The sequence below is a fragment of the Cebus imitator genome, unplaced genomic scaffold (assembly GCF_001604975.1).
Source record: "Cebus imitator isolate Cc_AM_T3 unplaced genomic scaffold, Cebus_imitator-1.0 Scaffold404, whole genome shotgun sequence".
NCBI lineage: Eukaryota > Metazoa > Chordata > Mammalia > Primates > Cebidae > Cebus > Cebus imitator.
In genome coordinates this window covers 1,293,166-1,310,907 of record NW_016107719.1, presented here as the reverse complement: position 1 = coordinate 1,310,907, position 17,742 = coordinate 1,293,166, and the positions used below count along the sequence as shown (strand labels likewise).

Below are 17,742 nucleotides of genomic sequence, written 5' to 3'. Positions count from 1 at the left end.
CCCCCCCACCATCCCCCACTGTCCCCCACCATTCCTCATTGTCCTTCTCCATGCTTCATCATCCTTCAGGACTCAGATTCAAGCCAGCTCCCTTGTGAAGCTCCCTGGTTCCCTGTTCCTAAGAACCAGCTTCTCCTCAGCCTGCAGCCTGTCCTGTGAGCCCCTTCAGCCCTGAGCTGGGCTGAAGTCCCCCCAGAGTCGGGAAATCCTGCCTTTCCTGACCAGGCCTGGCTTTTGCCCTTGAGATGGGAACACACGTGGCCGCTGCCTCACAGCTCAGGGTCACCTCCTGGGGAGCTCACTCCCCTCCTAAGGAGGGCACAAGCCCTAATGTCTGCCTCATCAGGTCAGAAGCCATGTAATTGGCATAATCATCACAGCTGCCTTGTGGCCTCTGCACCCTCCTGTCACCTCTCTCATGGCAGCAGAAGGATTTGTCCTAATTGCTTCCTGGCCCAAGCTTCCAGGGCACCCACTGCTTGTAGGACAAGGCCTGCGTCCTTGGCCTGGCACTCAAAACTCTTTTTGTTTTGAAATGGAGTCTCCCACTGCTGCTTGAGCTGGGGTGCAGTAGCACGATCTCAGCTCACGGCAACCTCTGCCTCCCGGGTTCAAGTGATTCTCCTGCCTCAGCTTCCCGAGTAGCTGAGATTACAGGTGCCTGCTACTACACCCAGCTAATTTGTTGTATTTTTAGTAGAGACGGGGTTTCACCATGTTGGTCAGGCTGGTCACGAACTGACCTCATGATTTGCCTGCCTAGGGCCCCCGGAGTGCTGGGATTACAGGGAGACTCTTTCCAGATGACCTCTGGGGACTGCTCTCCCGTTCACACACCAGATTTCAGCAGTGCTCAGTCCCTTGCAAGTCCCCAAACAATCCACCCAACCTCATAGTATTGACCTTTGCCCACACAGTTCCTTTCATCTAGAATGTTCTCACTTTCCTCATCCAGCCGGCAAACTCCTGTTTAACCTTTGACATCCAATTTAAGATCAGAGGTGGGTAAATTCTTTTTTCTGTAAAGGGCCAGAGAGAAATATTTCAGGCTCTGTGAGCCATGAGGTATCTGTCATGATTGCTCAACTCTCCCACTGCAGAAAGCAGAAATGTATGTAAACAAATGGTGTGGCTGTGTTCCAATAACACTTGTTTACAGAAACAGGTGGCAGGCAGGATAGTTTGCCCACTTCTGCTCAAGAATAATCTCACAAAGCTTCCCACGGGAAGGAGTTCAACAATGCCTTCTAGTAATGACTTACGTATATATATATTTTTTAATGAGATGGAGTCTTGCTCTGTCGCCCAGCTGGAGTACAGCGCGGCTCACTGCAACCTCTGTCTCCCAGGTTCAAGCAATTCTGCTGCCTCAGCCTCTAAAGTAGCTGGGACTACAGGTATGCGCCACCACACCCATCTAATTTTTGTATTTTTAGTAGAGACGGGGTTTCATCATGTTGGCCAGGCTGGTCTTGAACTCCTGACCTCGTGATCCGCCCGCCTCGGCCTCCCAAAGTGCTGGGATTACAGGCGTGAGCCACTGCGCCCGGCTGGTTTATGTATTTTATCATAACACAAACCTGGACTGCCATGATCCTGTGGCTGTGGTGGTTAAATGGTCTGTGGTCAGACCATCGTCTCTCACCTGGATTTCTACAACAGCCTCCCACTGGTCTCCCTTAGAGTCTGTTCTCAGAATGGACATAAGCTCCTAAAATGTAAATTCATTCTGGTCACTCCTCTGCTCAAAAACCTCTCATGGCTCCCTATTGCCCTGAGAATGAAAGCCAAAGGCTTCAAGTGGTTTCCAGTGTCTTGCAAGTCCGACTCCCAATATCCCTTTAACGTCAGCCCCATTGCCTACGACACGCCCACCGGCTCTCTGTGCTCCAGTACAAAGCCATGATAGCCTCCCTGCTTCTCCTGAAACAAGCCAGGCGGGCTCCTGCCTCAGGTTGTTGTTCTTGCTCCATCTGGAACACTCTTTTCCAGGTCGTCCACATAGCTCTCTCCTCCTCCATCAGGTCTTTATTTAAATATCTCCCTTCTCACGCTTTTCCTGGCCAGTCTAGTTACAACTGCCACCCTCCCTCGTCCCTCCTTCCTGCGTCCACTCCCCAGCGCTCCTTACCCTCTAACTCACTATATATTTCTCCAATTTTTTGTTGTTGTTGTTTTGCTTTTTTGAGACAGAATCTCCTTCTGTTGCCCAGGCTGGAGTGTAGTGGCAAGATCTTGGCTCACTGCAGCCTCTGCCTCCCGGGTTCAAGCAATTCTCCTGCCTCAGCCTTCCAAGCAGCTGGGATTACAGGTGTCAGCCGCCATACCCAGCTAGTTTTTTTTTTTTTTTTTTTTTTTGAGATGAAGTCTGGCTCTGTCACCCAGGCTGGAGTGCAATGGCAGGATCTCAGCTCACTGCAATCTCCGACTCACTGGTTCAAGCAATTCTCCTGCCTCAGCCTCCTGAGTAGCTGGGATTACAGGGACATACCACCATGCCCAGCTAATTTTTGTATTTTTAGTAGAAGCGGGTCTTCACCATGTTAGTCAGGATGGTCTCAATCTCCCCACCTCATGATCTACCTGCCTTGGCCTCCCAAAGTGCTGGGATTACAGGCATGAACCACCACACCCAGCCTCCTCCAACTTTTTAATTATAAAAATGTTCAGGCCAAGCACGGTGGTTCATGCCTCTAATCCCAGCACTTTGGGAGGCCGAGGCAGGCAGATTGCTTGAGGCCAGGAGTTCGAGACCAGCCTAAGCAACACGGTGAAACCCAGACTCTACCAAAAGAAAAAAAAAAATTATGCAGGCATGGTGGCCTGAACCTGTAGTCCCAGTTAGTCAGAAGACTGAGGTGGGAGGATCGCTTGAGCCCAGGACATGGAGGTTGCAGTCAGCCAAGGTCACCCCACTGCACTTCAGCCTGGGTGACAGAGCTAGACCCTGTCTGGAAAAAAAAAGTTCAAACACACAGATAATGGAAGGACTAGTGCAAAGGCATTCAACTTCACAACCCCAGATTCCACACTTAAGGTGCTCTGAGTGTACGATGCAGACATCATGACACCTCACTCAAAGACATTCGCTGAACACACTCTGTATTTCCCTCTGTATCTTGTTTAGTGTCTGCCTTTCCCACCAGGATGTGAGCAGCACAAAGGCAGGGATTTTGGTCTGTTTTGTTCACTGCAGTTTCCTTAGCACCAACAACATCGCCTGGCACATAATGGGTGCTTCTAGAGCTTGGAGAGAGGAAAGACAAGATGGGTGCTGATTCTGGTGCTGCCTCTCACTGACACTGGCAAATGGCACTGCCTCTCATTGGCAACTCTGGGGATAACTTTCCCCTGCAGAAACTCAGTCTCTTTGTCTACAAAGTGGGGATGACAGTAGTATATCACAGGGCTGTTGCAAGTATCAAAAAGTAAGATGTCAGCCCGGCACAGTGGCTCATGCCTGTGATCCCAGCACTTGGGAGGCAGAGGCGGGCAGATCACCTGAGGTCAGGAGTTCGAGACCAGCCTGGCCCACATGATGAAATCCCATCTCTACTAAAAATGCAAAAATTAACCAGGCATGATGGCACGCGCCTTTAATGAGGCTACTCCGGAGGCTGAGGCAGGAGAATCACTTAGAACCCGGGAGGTGGAGGTTGCAGTGAGCTAAGATCATGCCACTGCACTCCAGCTTGGGTGACAGAATGAGACCCTGTCTCTGGAAAAAAAAAAAAAAAAGGAAGAGGTGCTAAATTGCACCGTTAGCATGTTAGTTCGATATTCATCTAGCTCCTTGGAGGAAGGGATTAGTCTAGTCTGATCCTCTGTGCTCTGAGCTCTTAGAGGGCAGACACCCTGCTTCCTGATGTTGTATGGGAGGAACCTAGCACAGCACCTCAAGAGAAGTTCTTTGACTTCAACTGCGCAGCTGCATCCGCTAGCACTACAGGACACACTCCCTCGTGCTTACCTGCCCCATCCCTTTACTTGCTCATTCAGTTCTACCTAATAATCGCCTCTATTCCATCTTTTGATTTATCTACTCATTAAATAGTTTCCACCAGAAATACCTAGGAAAGGGATATTTAACTTCATCAGGTACTGAGATTCTGTCTTGTGAATATCTTCCATGGATCTTCAAGTGTTTCCAACAATTGATCCAACCTCCCTTGGCCTTTTCTGCATTTTACTTTACTTCTTAAAATTTATTTATTTTATGAGACAGAGTCTCGCTCTGTCCCCCAGGCTGGAGTGCAGTGGGGCAATCTCGGCTCACTGTAACCTCCACCTCCTGGATTCAAGCAATCCTCCTGCCTCAGCCTTCCCAGTAGCTGGGATTACAGGCGCCCACCACCATGCCCGGCTATGTTTATTTTTTATTTTTATTTTTATTTTTATTTTTAGTAGAGACGGGGTTTCACCATGTTGGTCAGACTAATTTCGAACCCCTGACCTCAGGTAATCCACCCGCCTTGGCCTCCCAAAGTGCTGTGATTATAGGTGTGAGCCACCCTGCCCGGCCCTTTTCCCTTTTCCACATTTGAGATTCACCTGTGTGTCTGCATTTCCAAATGTGCTTTGCAAAATCCTGAATGCAAGGGTGGGTGTTTGTTGAAGAATGGGATACCTCATGTTGCCTCTGTGGGTTTTCTCAGGAAAGACTGCTTGGCAGTGGGTGGAATGCATGGCCTTTTGCAAGCTCCCTGATAACCATCGCTCTAATTTTGCTGGTTTGGGGTGTGGAGGGCAAGATATTTTCATTGAGAATTCCGAGTCTTTATCCTTTTCTCTCCACTTCAAACTAAAACTCATTTTCTTTTTGAGACGTGGCCTTGCTCTGTCACCCAGGCTGGAATGCAGGCGACCTTGGCTCACTATATCCTCCACCCCCCGGCCTCCCCCTCACAGTAGCTGGGACCAAAGGCATGCACTACCACATCTGGATAATTTTTATATTTTCTGTAAAGATAAGTTTTTCCATGTTACACAAGCCGGTCTTGAATTCCTGAGCTCAAGTGATTTGCCCACCTCGGCCTCACAAAGTGTTGGGATTACAGGTGGAGCCACCATGCCCAGCCAAGCTGAAACTCTTTTTTTTTTTTTTTTTGAGAGAAGTGTCGCTCTTGTTGCCCAGGCTGGAGTACAATTGTGCGATCTTGGCTCACTGCAACCTCTGCCTCCCGTGTTCAAGCAATTCTCCTGCCTTAGCCTCCTGAGTAGCTATAATTACAGGCATGTGCCACCCCACCTGGCTAATTTTGTATTTTTAGTAGAGACAAGGTTTCACCATGTTGGTCAGGCTGGTCTCGAATTCCTGATCTCAAATGATCCTCCCTCCTTGGCCTCCCAAAGTGCTTGGATTACAAGCGTGAGTCACCGTGGGGCCTGGCCCAGCTGAAACTCTGAAGCAAATTTTAAATCTTACTTTAAGGAACAGTTTCCTCACCTGTAAAATGGGGACAGGAGGATGTTAAGATGGTTAATTTCATTAACCTGTGAAGATCCTTAACTAAATCTTGCACAAGGTGCATTGGCTGCCAGGTCTAGGCACTAATACCATTAGATGGACTGAGGAGAAAACACTTTTTTTTTGAGACAGAGTCTCGCTCTGTCACCCAGGCTGGAGTGCAGTCGCACGATCCCGGCTCACTGCAACCTCTGCCTCCCTGGTTCAAGTGATCCTCCTGCCTCAGCCTCCTGAGCAGCCGTGATTACAGGCTATGGCCACCACACCTAGCTAATTATTTGTATTTTTAGTAGAGACAGGGTTTCACCATGTTGGTCAGGCTGGTCTCAAACTCCTGACCTCAAGTGATCGACCTGCCTCATCCTCCCAAAATGCTGGGCATATAGATGTGAGTCACTGCGCCTACACACTTCTTTTCACAAGAATAACACCAGCAACTAGACCTCCCACGTAAACAGAGAGCAGTCTGGCAGATTCATCTAGATCTAGGGTTGGGTGATTATTATTATTATTATTTGACATGGAGTCTCCCTCTGTCACCCAGGCTGGAGTGCAGTGACATGATCCCGGCTCACTGCAACCTCCGCCTCCCAGATTCAAGCGATTCTCTTGCCTCAACCTCCCGAGTAGCTGGGACTATAGGCACATGCCACCACACCTGCCTGATTTTTTGTATTTTTAGTAGAGATAGACTTTCACCATGTTAGCCAGGATGGTCTCGATCTTCTGACCTCGTGATCTGCCTGCTTCGGCCTCCCAAAGTGGTGGGATTACAGGCGTGAGCCACCGTGCCTGGTCGGGTTGGGGGATTATTGGGAAAAGAAAAGGTGCAACCAAGCCGGTGGGCTAAAGAGAAGATACGACCTGGTCGGTCCGATGCAGATGTGTGACTAAAGTCTAGCCTCCTGGCTTCTCTCCAACATACGTCATTATCGGCATTATTAACCCTAACAACTGCCATTTATTGAAATCCCACCATGTGCACGAATGGGGACTAATTTACTTCTAGATGTCACAACACCCTTGTATTACGGTGCCCACTTCTTGGATGATGGGTCTGAGGTTCACAAAGATCATTTGCCCAAGTTCCTACTGAAAGTGCTAAGGTATTTCCTGAGATTGGCTCAGGGTGGGTTGCCAGACAACAATGCATACATTTTTAGCACGATACTAAACTGAGTATATTTTGCTTACATTAAAAATTTAGCAGCCCGGAGTGGTGGCTCATACCCATAATCCCAGCACTTTGGGAAGCCGAGATGGGCAGATCACTTGAGGTCAGGAGTTCAAGATCAGCCTGGCCAACATGGTGAAACCCCGTCTCTACTAAAAATACAAAAATTAGCTGGCTGTGGTGGTGCATGCCTGTAAGCCCAGCTACTTGGAAGGCCGAGGCAGGAGAATCACTTGAATCCGGGAGGTGGAGGTTGCAGTGAGCTGAGATCATGCCATTGTACTCCAGCCTGGGAGACAGAGCGAGACTTTCTCAAAAAGAAATAAAAAGACATATGTGGTAATTCCCTAGGGAGTTTGGCCTTAGTTGTGAAAACAAAAAAGTTCTGATCAATTTCTGTTCTATAGGAAAAAAAAACTATTGGCTATTTAGCTGAAATTCAAATTTAACTGAACATCTTGTATTTTTTATATGCTACATCTGGCAACCCTGGCTTAAGGCTACCTGGCAAAATCAAAACAGATTTCTCCTTGTTATGCCCTATGCCTCTGTTGCCTTTATTTTTATCTTTACGAGCAATCATTAACAGTAACTTCAGACTCCAGGCTGCCGCCGCTTTAAGAGACGGAAGGCGGACTCAGGTGAGACTCCTGCCCCTCGTCAACATGACTGCCAAGAAGCCGCCACGCGCATCTTCCGCCCCGCACAGACATGGCCGCGCCTCGCCGCCGAGGATTGGCTCCTGCCGAGAGCTCGTCCTCCCTCGGCTAAGGGAGCCCTTTCCATTGGGCAGTTAAAAAAAATGGCGGACCCCGCCTCCCGCCGTTCTCGGGCGCGGGGGCGGAGCCTAGCGGAGGCCTGGGGCAAGGCCACCAGTGATTGGCGGAGAGCGGCGGTCAGGCCGTCACGTGGCTCGAGGCTTATTTGTTTGCGGAAATAGGAGGAAGTAGAAGTGCTGAGTAAGCCGAGGTGAGTGACCTCGCAGGTGGGTGGGGCCTGGGTTCCCTTCCCCAACCTCCTCGGCGCCCCGGACTCCGACGTCTCCGCCGGGCCCTCCTTTGGATCTTCCTCGTGTCGCCGATTCTGAGGCATGTCCTCCATTGACCCTTATGTGACTCCCTAAGTGCCTCCAGCTTCCATCTTTTCATCCCCTCAGCGTCCCCAACTCCCATCCCGAAACAGCCCTTGTCTCATCTCGAACTTGTGGACCCCAGGGACACAAGCTTCGACCCTGAGTTCCTCCCCTGTACCCTGGTCTCCTCCGTGTGTCTCCCTCAGTATCCCTAACTTCCCGAGTCAACCCGTCTCTCCTCTTTCCCCGCCTCTCAGTGCCTCTTTCGGCCCATTGGTCGTCCTCATTTCCTTCCTGTGCTCCTCTGAGTACTCACTTGACTCCCCACTTCACCTCCGCCTCCTTCTGCATTCCACCTTGTGGTGCCTCTGTACCCATTTCTCACTCCCCGATTCTCCTGCCTTTCCTCCCTGCCATTTCTCTCTCGCGTGCCTCCAGATCTGCCCCCGACATGCTCCCTCCTTCCCCTTAGCCTGGCCACCCCAGAGTCTCCCACCCCCAATCCTTTGTCCACCTCCTGCTTCCACATATGACTTGGAAGCTGGTGACAGGGAGCATGTGACCCGGGTGATCATGTGACTGGGCCAGGGGCAAGCCTGTGGGTGTGGGACCGGGAGGACACAGGGCAAGGGGGTCTGTGGCCTTAGGTTTAATGGGCTACCCACATGACCCCAAACAAATACCTCCCCTAGCTTCTGGGTCTTTCCCTCACCTGCCTCTTACCCACCCAGCAGGATGTCAGGCAGGTTTGGCTTGGCAACATTGAGTCTCCACCCTTGGGCCGAATGCATTGTGTTTGAATGCATTGTTTTTGTTGCTGTCTCTCCCTGGAGTTTGGAAGCTGTTTTCCGTCCAAGTCACAGTTTCCTCATCTGTGACGGGGGACTGTACCTCCTGCCCTCATAAGGCTGCCATGAGGTTCACAATTTGAATGAGAAAATGTAGAAGGCAAAGCTTTATAACCGGTATGGGCCCTGTACAAATGCATGATTTTACTGTTGGGTCATGGCAGGATTGAGAAGAATGGAAAGGGAAAGGGATAGAATGAGAAGACAAGGGGAGAAGGGTGAGCAGGAGGTCACTTGTCTTTCAATGCATCGTTTGGCAGTGTTTGTTGATCACTCCCCGTGAGTCAGGCTCTTCTGTATATGTTGTCTTTAGTATTCATTCACTCATCATTTGTCCAACAAGTATTTTTGGACTGTCTGCTGTTCTAGGCTACTCTTAGTGTAGTCAATGTTATTCTCACTTCACATGAGAAAAAGAGGGTGAATGACTGATGAGGTTGAAGCCGGAATCTGGCACCAGAGCCTGTGTGATCACCCTGATGCGTAAGGTTTGCTGCTGTTGTCTCGGTGCTTAGGACGCTTTTCTCCCTTCCATGGGTTACTTTCTTGTTACATGACAGCATCCCCAAAAGGGAGTTTTCCTCTTACTCAGCAGAATGACATCACTAACAGATACAGAAAGGAGGAATTTAAACACTGTGTGTGTGCGTGTGAGTGTGTGTGTGTCTGCACACATCTATTGGGTCTGTGCTGGGGGAAGTAGGTAGGCAAGGAGCACGGGCTTTAGTGAAGAGTGTGCTATGAGCTTCACTTTGGGCCAGGCGTGGTGGCTCATGCCGGTAATCCCAGCACTTTGGGAGGCTGAGGTGGGCGGATTTCCTGAGCTCAGAAGTTTGAGACCAGCCTGGGCAACACGGTGAAACCGTCTCTACTAAAACACAAAAAATGAGCCAGGCGTGGTGGTGTGCACCTGGAATCCCAGCTACTTGGGAGGCTGAGGCAGGAGAATTGCTTGAATCTGGCAGGAGGTTTCATTGAGCTGAGATGATGCCATTGCACTCCAGTCTGGGTGACAGAGCAAGACTCTCAAAAAAAAAAAAAAAAAAAAAAGCTTCACTTAGTGGTGGGTGGCTCCTTGGGAGAACATGTTCTGTGTCTTTCACAGTGGATTTTAATAGGTCAGGTCTTACATGTCTCTTTTCATTTTCGGATGGTGATCTCATCCAGTCTCACGGCTTTAAGTGCCATCTCTATTCTGTCAACCCACAAATTTATATCCTAGTCCAGTCCAGGCCTTTCCCTGGAATGATAGACTCCAATATCTAGTTGCTTACTCAGCACCTCAAACTTAGGCATTTCCAACTTAAAGTATTTATTTACGTTCCTCCCACTTGCTCTCTCATCTTAGGAAATGGGAGTATTATTCATTCAGTTGCTCAAGTCAAAGCAGTGAGATTATCCGTGATGCCTCTCTGTTTCTTACCCCACATCCAGCCAGTGCAGTCTTGTTAAAATGTTGTCTTGGCCGGGTGTGGTGGCTCACGTCTATAATCCCAACACTTTGGGAGGCCGAGGCGGGCAGATCACCAGAGGTGAGGAGTTCAAGACCAGCCTGACCAACATGGGGAAACCCTGTCTCTACTAAAGATACAAAATTAGCCTGGTGTGGTGGTACATGCCTGTAATCCCAGCTACTCGGGAGGCTGAGACAGGAGAATCACTTGAACCCGGGAGGTGGAGGTTGCAGTGAGCCGAGATCATGCCATTGCACTCCAGCATGGGCAACAAGGGTGAGACTCTGTCTCAAAAAAAAAAAAAAAAAAATGTGGTCTCTTTGTTCCAAGCCCTGCAGTGGCCTCTCCTCTCGTGGCACATGCCTGGCCCCCTGTTGCCTCTCTGATCTCACTGGCTTCCTGGCTTTTCCCGGAACTTGCTAAACATGTTCCAGCCCCAGGGCCTTTGCACTTGCTCTTTCCTCTGCCTAAAAAGCTCTTCTCCTAGATATTCGTATCACTTTCATCAGTCTCCTTCAGGTATTTATTTAAGGTCAATTTCTTGGTGAAGACTTTGCTTATCTCCCTGTCTAAAACTTCACTCTCCACCTCAGCACTGCTTATCGCCATTCGCAGGTTTTTCTCCTCAGTAGTTAATTGGTATCTAAAACCTTTGTCTACGTTTTGCCTGTTAATCTTTGTTATTAGTAGCTCTGTCTGAAATATAAGTTCCAGGAGGTCAGGGATCTTGTGGGTTTTTTTTTTTTTTTTTTTTNTTTTTTTTTGGTTGTTGTTATTTGTGTGTTTTGGTTTTAAGACAGGGTCTCGCTGTGTTGCCCAGGCTGGAGTGCAGTGGTGCAATCTCGGCTCACTGCAACCTCCGCCTCCTAGGTTCAAATGATTCTTCCATCTCAGCCTCCCAGGAACCTGAAATTACAGGCACCTACCACCACACCCTGCTAATTTTCGTATTTTCTGGTAGACATGGGGTTTCCCTGTATTGGCCAGGCTGACCTTGAACTCCTGACCTCAAGTCATCCACCCGCCTCAGCCTCCCAAGGTCCTGGGATTACAGGTGTGAGCCGCTACACCTGGCCTTTGTTTTAAGACAGGGTCTCACTGTCGCGCAGGCTGGATTGCAGTGGCATAATCACAGCTCACTGCAGCCTGGACTTCCTGGATTTAAGCAATCCTCCCACCTCAGCCACCTTAGTAGCTGGGACTTGCAGGCATGAGACACCATGCCCTGGTGATTTTTAAATTTTTTGTAGAGATGAGATCTTGCTATATGACCCAGGCTGGTCTGAAAGTCCTGAGCTCAAGTGATCCTCCTGCCTCACCCCCCCAAAGTGCTGGGATTACAGGAGTGAACTGCCCAGTCTGTTTTGTTTACGATTGTATCCTCAGCGGTTAGAACGGTGCCCTGCGAACAATCTGTCTCAGTAAATGTTTGTGGAGTGAGTCATAACACAGGCCACACTGTACCATGCCACCAGCCCGAAGATCCCTTAAAGTCACCCATGTCTCACGTGCATGGGAGCTCCAGTGACAGTTTTGGGGCACTTTGCCTCCGGCTGTGGTCCAGCCAAGCAGAGTGAATGAAAGAGATGCTTGTTCCTTTTGTGAAAGGGCATTTTGCTCTGGTTCACGTGAGCTGCAGTGCATCTTGCAATGAGGGCCTTGACTTTTGGACCCTGAGAGGCTGTAGAGCAAGCCTCGCTCAGCCGCTTGCCATTCAGCTTCCTCCTGAAGGCAGTTTGAGGATTAAGAGCCGGATACTCCGGATTGCAGCTAATTGGGCTCAGACCCTGGCAAACTATGTAACCTGTGCCCCAGTTTCCTGGGAGAACTGGCCCTTTTCTTACTGGTGTTTGGAGGGTTAAATGTGGCAGTTCACCTGAGACACTGGTGAGGCGTCTGGCGCCCTGTGGGTGCAGGGCAGCAGTGGGCGCTGATGGGGCGTGAGGGGCTGGGATCAAGCCCTTTTCCACTCTCCACTAACTTAGGAAAGAGGGTGGTGGGAGCTAGGGTCAGAGGGAACATCTGGGGGACATTTTGCTGGGATGCTGCCTTGGAGGCCCAGAGGCTCGGATGGGAGCTGACGTGAGCCCTGCATTCATTCAGTGTTTTTTCACCTACGGATTGATCACCTGCCGTGTGGCCAGCTCTTTGCCCAGTGCTGTTTAGGAGTCAGAGGACACAGACAGGCAACACCCTCCCCCCCATTTCTTCTCTTGGGGCCTTGATTTCCCCATATGCCAAACAGGGAGATGATCGCACCTTCCCTGTTGTTTTGTTTTGTGATGGAGTCTCACTCTGTCAACCAAGTTTTAGCGCAGTGGCGCGATCTCGGCTTACTGCAGCCTCTGCCTTCCAGCTTCAAGGATTCTCCTGCTTCAGCCTCCCAAGTAGCTGGGATTACAGGTGCCCACCACCACTCCTGGCTAATTTTTTGTATTTTTAGTAGAGACAGGGTTTCTTTCTCACCATGTTGGCCAGGCTGGTCTCGAACTCCTGATCTCAGGTGATCCGCCTGTTTCAGCCTCCCAAAGTGGTGAGATTATAGGTGTGAGCCACCGTGCCCGGCTGCACCTTCCCTGTTTCTTTGTGAGATTGGAGGCAGGTAACAAGTGTGGAATCCTTTGCCAACCATGAAGCATGGTGGCCTTGTGAGAGGACGAAGGCCAGTGTGTGGTGGCACACCCACGTGCTGGGTGGCACGGTCGGTGGGAGCTGCAGGAAGGAAGTCAGGGCAGCCTGGCCCTCTGACTGGACCCTGAGTTCTCAGCCCGCTCTGTCGTGAGTAGGGAGGAGGAGGGTGTTTAGGAGGGTGTCACTATTCTGCCGGGACCGTCCAGCAGTTGTCCCAATCATGGGACATCCTATCATCAGCAACTGGGGCTCGTGAGACCTGGTTTCCACCTCGGGCAGTTCTGTGTGTGCTCCTGCGGTCCCCCACGTGGCCCAGCCTGTGAGGTCTGCTTCCTGGCCTGCTGCCTGTGGGTTCCTGTCACGCACCTCTCGGGCAGCTGTCCTGCTTCTCTGCTCTCAGCTTAGTCAAGAAGGAAGCAGAAGGCTTGGAGTCTTTCCTGCTTGGAATAGGAGTGAGCTCAGCCTAAGCGCCCTGACTATGTAAAGCTGAACTTTCTAGACCGAAGCCTGGGGAGGGATTAGCCTGGTCACTTAGCGCCACTCCTGAAGCAGTGCACCTGCTGGATACAGGTCCTCCTGGTGCAGAAGCGAATCCCTTGGGGACTGTTAGCCACTGGTGGGATTTGAGCAGGAAATTTCCATTCCATTGTAGAGAGGAGCCTGGCGGCTCAGAGTGGGCGGTCCCTGTTCTCACCTTCAAGAGAATAAGGTGCGTCTGGGGGTTTCAGGGTGCTGGCCCCATGGGATTATAATTGGTATATTCATTCATTCTCATTCATTCATTCACCAGACATTTAAAAAAAATTATTATTTTTTTTTGAGTCGGAGTCTGGAGTGCAGTGGCTCCATCTTGGCTCACTACAGCCTCTGCCTCCCGGGTTCAAGCAATTCTCCTACCTCGGCCTCCCGAGTAGCTGGGACTACAGGCTGTGCCGCCACACCTGGTGAATTTTGTTTGTTTGTTTGTAGTTTTAGTAGAGATGGGGTTTTACTATGTTGGCTAGGATGGTCTTGATCTCCTGACCTCATGATCTACCTGCCTCAGTCTCCCAAAGTGCTGGGATTACAGGTGTGAGCCATCACGCCCGGCCTTCACCAGACATTTATTAAACACCCGCTGTGAGCCAGGAACATGCTAGGTGCTTAGGGAAACAAAGCGGGTGGGGTGGGCCACCCAAGCCAACAGAGGCATCCCCATTCTCCCATGGTGTATGTTCCTGCAGGCTGGGCCCTGGGTGGTGTGGGGTGCTGGGGAGAAGGAGCAGGCACACTGGGGCTGCAGCTCAGAGGGGCAGGTATGAATTTTCAGAGGCAATGGCACCTGAGCTGAATTTTGATGGACAAGAAGAGATTTATTCATTTGTCCTTTATGGAGCACGTACTCGGAGACAGGCTGAGAAAGTGGGGAGGATGGGCTAAGCCGATGGAGCATACGTGCGGTATCCCCAGGTGCACTGCGGCGTGAGCTGGACTTGTTCTGGGAGGATCGATGGTGCAGCGTGGCTGGAGTAGAGGTGAGAGGTGAGCTGGAGGGGTGGGTTGGGCCAGCTCTCATGGACGCTGGAGTCTGGGCTTTTTCTGGAAGGTCCTGGGGCGCCACTAGCCAGGGTCAGCAGGGAGACCTGCAGCTGGATTTGTGTTGCACAGTGGGCATGGAGGGGGTCAGGCTGGGGGGGGTATGGACCTGGCTCTCATGGGCCTATGTACAGAAATGACTACCATGCAGGTTGGAAGGAGCTCTGGTGCTCTGAGCATTCAGAGGGGCAGCTGAGCCTTGAAGGACGAGCAGGGGCTGCGGCAGGAACTGGAGAGAGCATTCCGGGGGGTGCAAGCGCAACTTCCTTTCACTCTGGAAAAGGAGTTTTCTTTCTTTTTATTTTTGTTTTGGAGACGCAGTCTCGCTTTGTCGCCCAGGCTGGAGTCCAGTGGTATGATCTTGGCTCACTGCAGCCTCCCAGGTTCAAGTGATTCTCCTGCCTCAGTCTCCCGAGTAGTTGGGATTACAGGCGTGTGCCACCACACCCAACTAATTTTAGTATTTTTAGTAGAGACAGGGTTTCACCATGTTGGTCAGGCTGGTCTCGAACTCCTGACCTCGTGATCCGCCTGCCTTGGCCTCCCAAAATGCTGGGATTATAGGTGTGAGCCACCGCGCCTGGCTGAAAAGCAGTTTTCACACCAACCTTCCAGAGGAGAGGAGAGGGGACAGCTCGGGCCTGGCAGCTGCTGCAAGTAGTGACCCTCAGAGGGCAGGGACCGCTCCTCTCCTGCCCGAGGCATGCCCAGGGTCCTTCAGGGAATTTGTGGCTGAGGAGGAACCAGATTTTTGGGACTGAGTTCTCCCTCACCACTCACGATGAGCGACTGTCTTGGTCTCCGTCCTTACTGCACTTCTTCCTGGGCTCGGCTTCTCGTTGCAGAAGGCGAAGAACCTGCTTCCCTGGGCATGGCTATGGGCATGACTGACATAGCAGCCGCTGGACAAGTGACTCTGGGTGACCTGTGTTCACATGGATCACAGCACTAACCACAGCCTCTCCTGGGTGGGCACCTTCCCCTCTCGAGCCACCCAGTTCACGGGTGGGCCAGGCAAGCCCCTATTCTCTGCCTTCCCCCATGTTCTGATCTGCTTCCTCCGCTGTGATGGCCTCTCGCCGTCTCCCACCTTGGCAAACTCCTGTTCTTGTAACGTTCAGCTCAAAAGTCACCTCCTTCGGCAGACCTTCCCTCAGCGAGACAGGGACCAGGCTTGGGTCTCTCCGGTGACTGTTTGTTTTAGGGACCCAAGTAGTCACTTCCAGGGAGCTCATCAGAGATCCTGCCCTTGCTTCCAGTCCCTCTCTGTTCCCCGTCGAGGTTTTTCATTTCTTTGTTTTTCTTTTTTGGTGGACTGCAACTTTACTTTGCCCTTTGTTTTGTCTTGTTTTTGAGACAGGGTCTTGCTCTGTTGCCCAGGCTGGAGTACAGCGATACAGTCTCGGCTCACTGAGGTCTGAACCTCCCGGGCTCAAGTGATCCTCTGGCCTTAGCCTCCTGAATAGCTGGGACGATAGGCGCACGCCACTGGGCCCAGCTAATTTTATTTTATATTTTGTAGAGACAGAGTTTCGCCATGTTGCCCAGGCTGGTCTTGAACTCCTGGGCTCAAGCGATCTGCCTGCCTTAGCCTGCCAAAGTGCTGGGATTATAGGCGTGAGCCACCATGCCCGCCCTTAATCTGCCCTTTGAACTTGTACAATTTGGGGCCTCTCTGGGCCTCAGTTTCTTGATCTCTGAGATGGGATAATAATACTTATTCCTTTCAGTTCCTCCAGGAAAGCCTCACACTAGCACACTCTGTAAGTCTTCCCTCAGTGAACCCAGCAGGCAAGCTTGGTTTTGACAAGGGATGGGTGAGCAGAGATAAAGAGAAAGGCCAGAAATATCTGACGTCCCTTGAGGGAGGGACCAAAATCGGTACCTAAAAATTGCCTGGCGTGGACAGGCAGAATTATCACTGTCAACCCCCACTGTCAAAGGTCTTGAGTCTTTGTCTTTCTGCTTGTGATATTGAGAAAGGTGCTTGATGCAGCCGAGGTGGGGTCTGTGTCAGTTGACCCGGGTATCCTGGGGGTGCAGGGAGAAGCCCAGGTGAGGAGCAGGAGGGGCCGGTCATCAGTAGGGAAAAGTGATTACCCCATGGGCAGGTCAAGGGTAGGAGGTTGTGAGAAACCAGGGGGAGAGATGAAGTGAGGCATAATTGGGGGGCCCCCACCCAGCATCCCCCTTGCAGCTGTGCTGGGAAGAGCTTGGGCTCCGGGTCCGAGGTGGCAGGGACAGAAGGAAGCATGTGTGAGCACTTTCTCCCTGCTGGCCGCCTTCCTGGTTGGCGATGCCGTGAGTGTTCCAGGATGTGGCCCGTGCTAGTGATTTCCTTTCTTCCACCTAGTGATAACAATGGCCACTGTTTGTGTGCCTGCAGTCGGCCAGTGTCCCAGACACCTTCCCTCCATTGCGTCATTTCATCCTCCCGCCAACCCTGGAGGCTGGATACCAGCCAGGCCTGTCCTTTCTGTGGCCACGCTGCTGTGGGTGTGCGGCGGGGGGGCATCCCCCAGCCCCAGCCCCAGGCCCTGGCGGTGGGAATGCAGGCTGGGATCTCTCTCGGGGTGTGGAATCTTTCTTTGAGTCCACTGCATCCCTGGTGGCTTTCTTCATTGACCCAAGGCTTATGGGTGCTGGATGCTTTTGACTCTCTGCCCTTCCTGGGAGCACCCCGCCGGATCTCTGCGGGCCTGTCTTCTGGGGAGCCTCTCTGCTACTCTTCCAGGCCAGCCCTGAGCCCCAGAGGTCCCCATCTTCCCGGCTGCAGGCTCCAGGGGCTCAGCCTACACTGCTGCTTCCTTCAAAAACTATAATCACTTTACGTAGCATCTGGAACATGGGGAAAAGAAAGAAAAGCCCATAAACCCAGCACCCTCATCTCCTCAATAGGCTGTTTTCTATCAGTCTATCTTGGTTTGTTTTCTGTCAGTCTTTGTTTTTTCTGTGCATAATATTTACTCAGTTAAATGTTTGTTTTGACAAGCTTTCCATGAGCCAAGCTTGTGGACGGAGATGAAAAGACGGGCAGCTGCCTTTGAGAAATCGGACTCGGGGCCAGCCCAGCTGGGCGCCTGCCTTCCCCGTTCCACCCGCTGGCTGGGCGACCCCGGGAGCGTGACTCTACCTCTCCGTTCTTTGGTGTTCTCATATGGAAAACGAGGATAGTGATAGTAACCAGGTCATAGAGTGGTTGTGTAGACGAAACGATGAATATACGTAAAGCTCTTAGGATGGTGCCGGAAAGATGCACAGGAGTGTTTGGTGGGAGGATGACGGAGCTTCGTCTGGCAGGAGGGGCAGTTGTAACATGCTGAGCTGTGATAGTTCAGATGTGTTTAACGTGAGGGAGAGCCCAGAGCAAGGACAGAGAACCTGGCGCCCGGGGATGCTGTATCAACATTTTAGGCCAGGCATGGTGACTCACACCTGTAATCCCAGCACTTTGAGAGGCCGAGGCAGGCAGATTGCTTGAACCCAGGCATTCGAGACTGGCTGAGCAACATGGTGAGACC

At 51.3% G+C, this 17,742-nt stretch overlaps 1 protein-coding gene across 9 annotated transcripts in view; it reads left to right on the top strand.

Annotated features, from left to right (window-relative positions):
* The first annotated feature begins 7,432 nt into the window (after positions 1–7,432).
* The window catches only part of PLA2G6 (phospholipase A2 group VI), a 52,306-nt gene continuing 41,996 nt past the window's right edge, over positions 7,433–17,742 (top strand). For 4 of the 9 annotated variants that reach the window (XM_037731518.1, XM_037731515.1, XM_017508970.2 and 1 more), the window contains exon 1: positions 7,618–7,729. The gene's annotated coding sequence lies outside the window, so the exon portion shown is untranslated. Of the gene's footprint in view, positions 7,730–17,742 lie in introns of all 9 variants that reach the window. The other 5 variants (XM_017508974.2, XM_017508969.1, XM_017508971.2 and 2 more) reach the window with 4 other exon arrangements.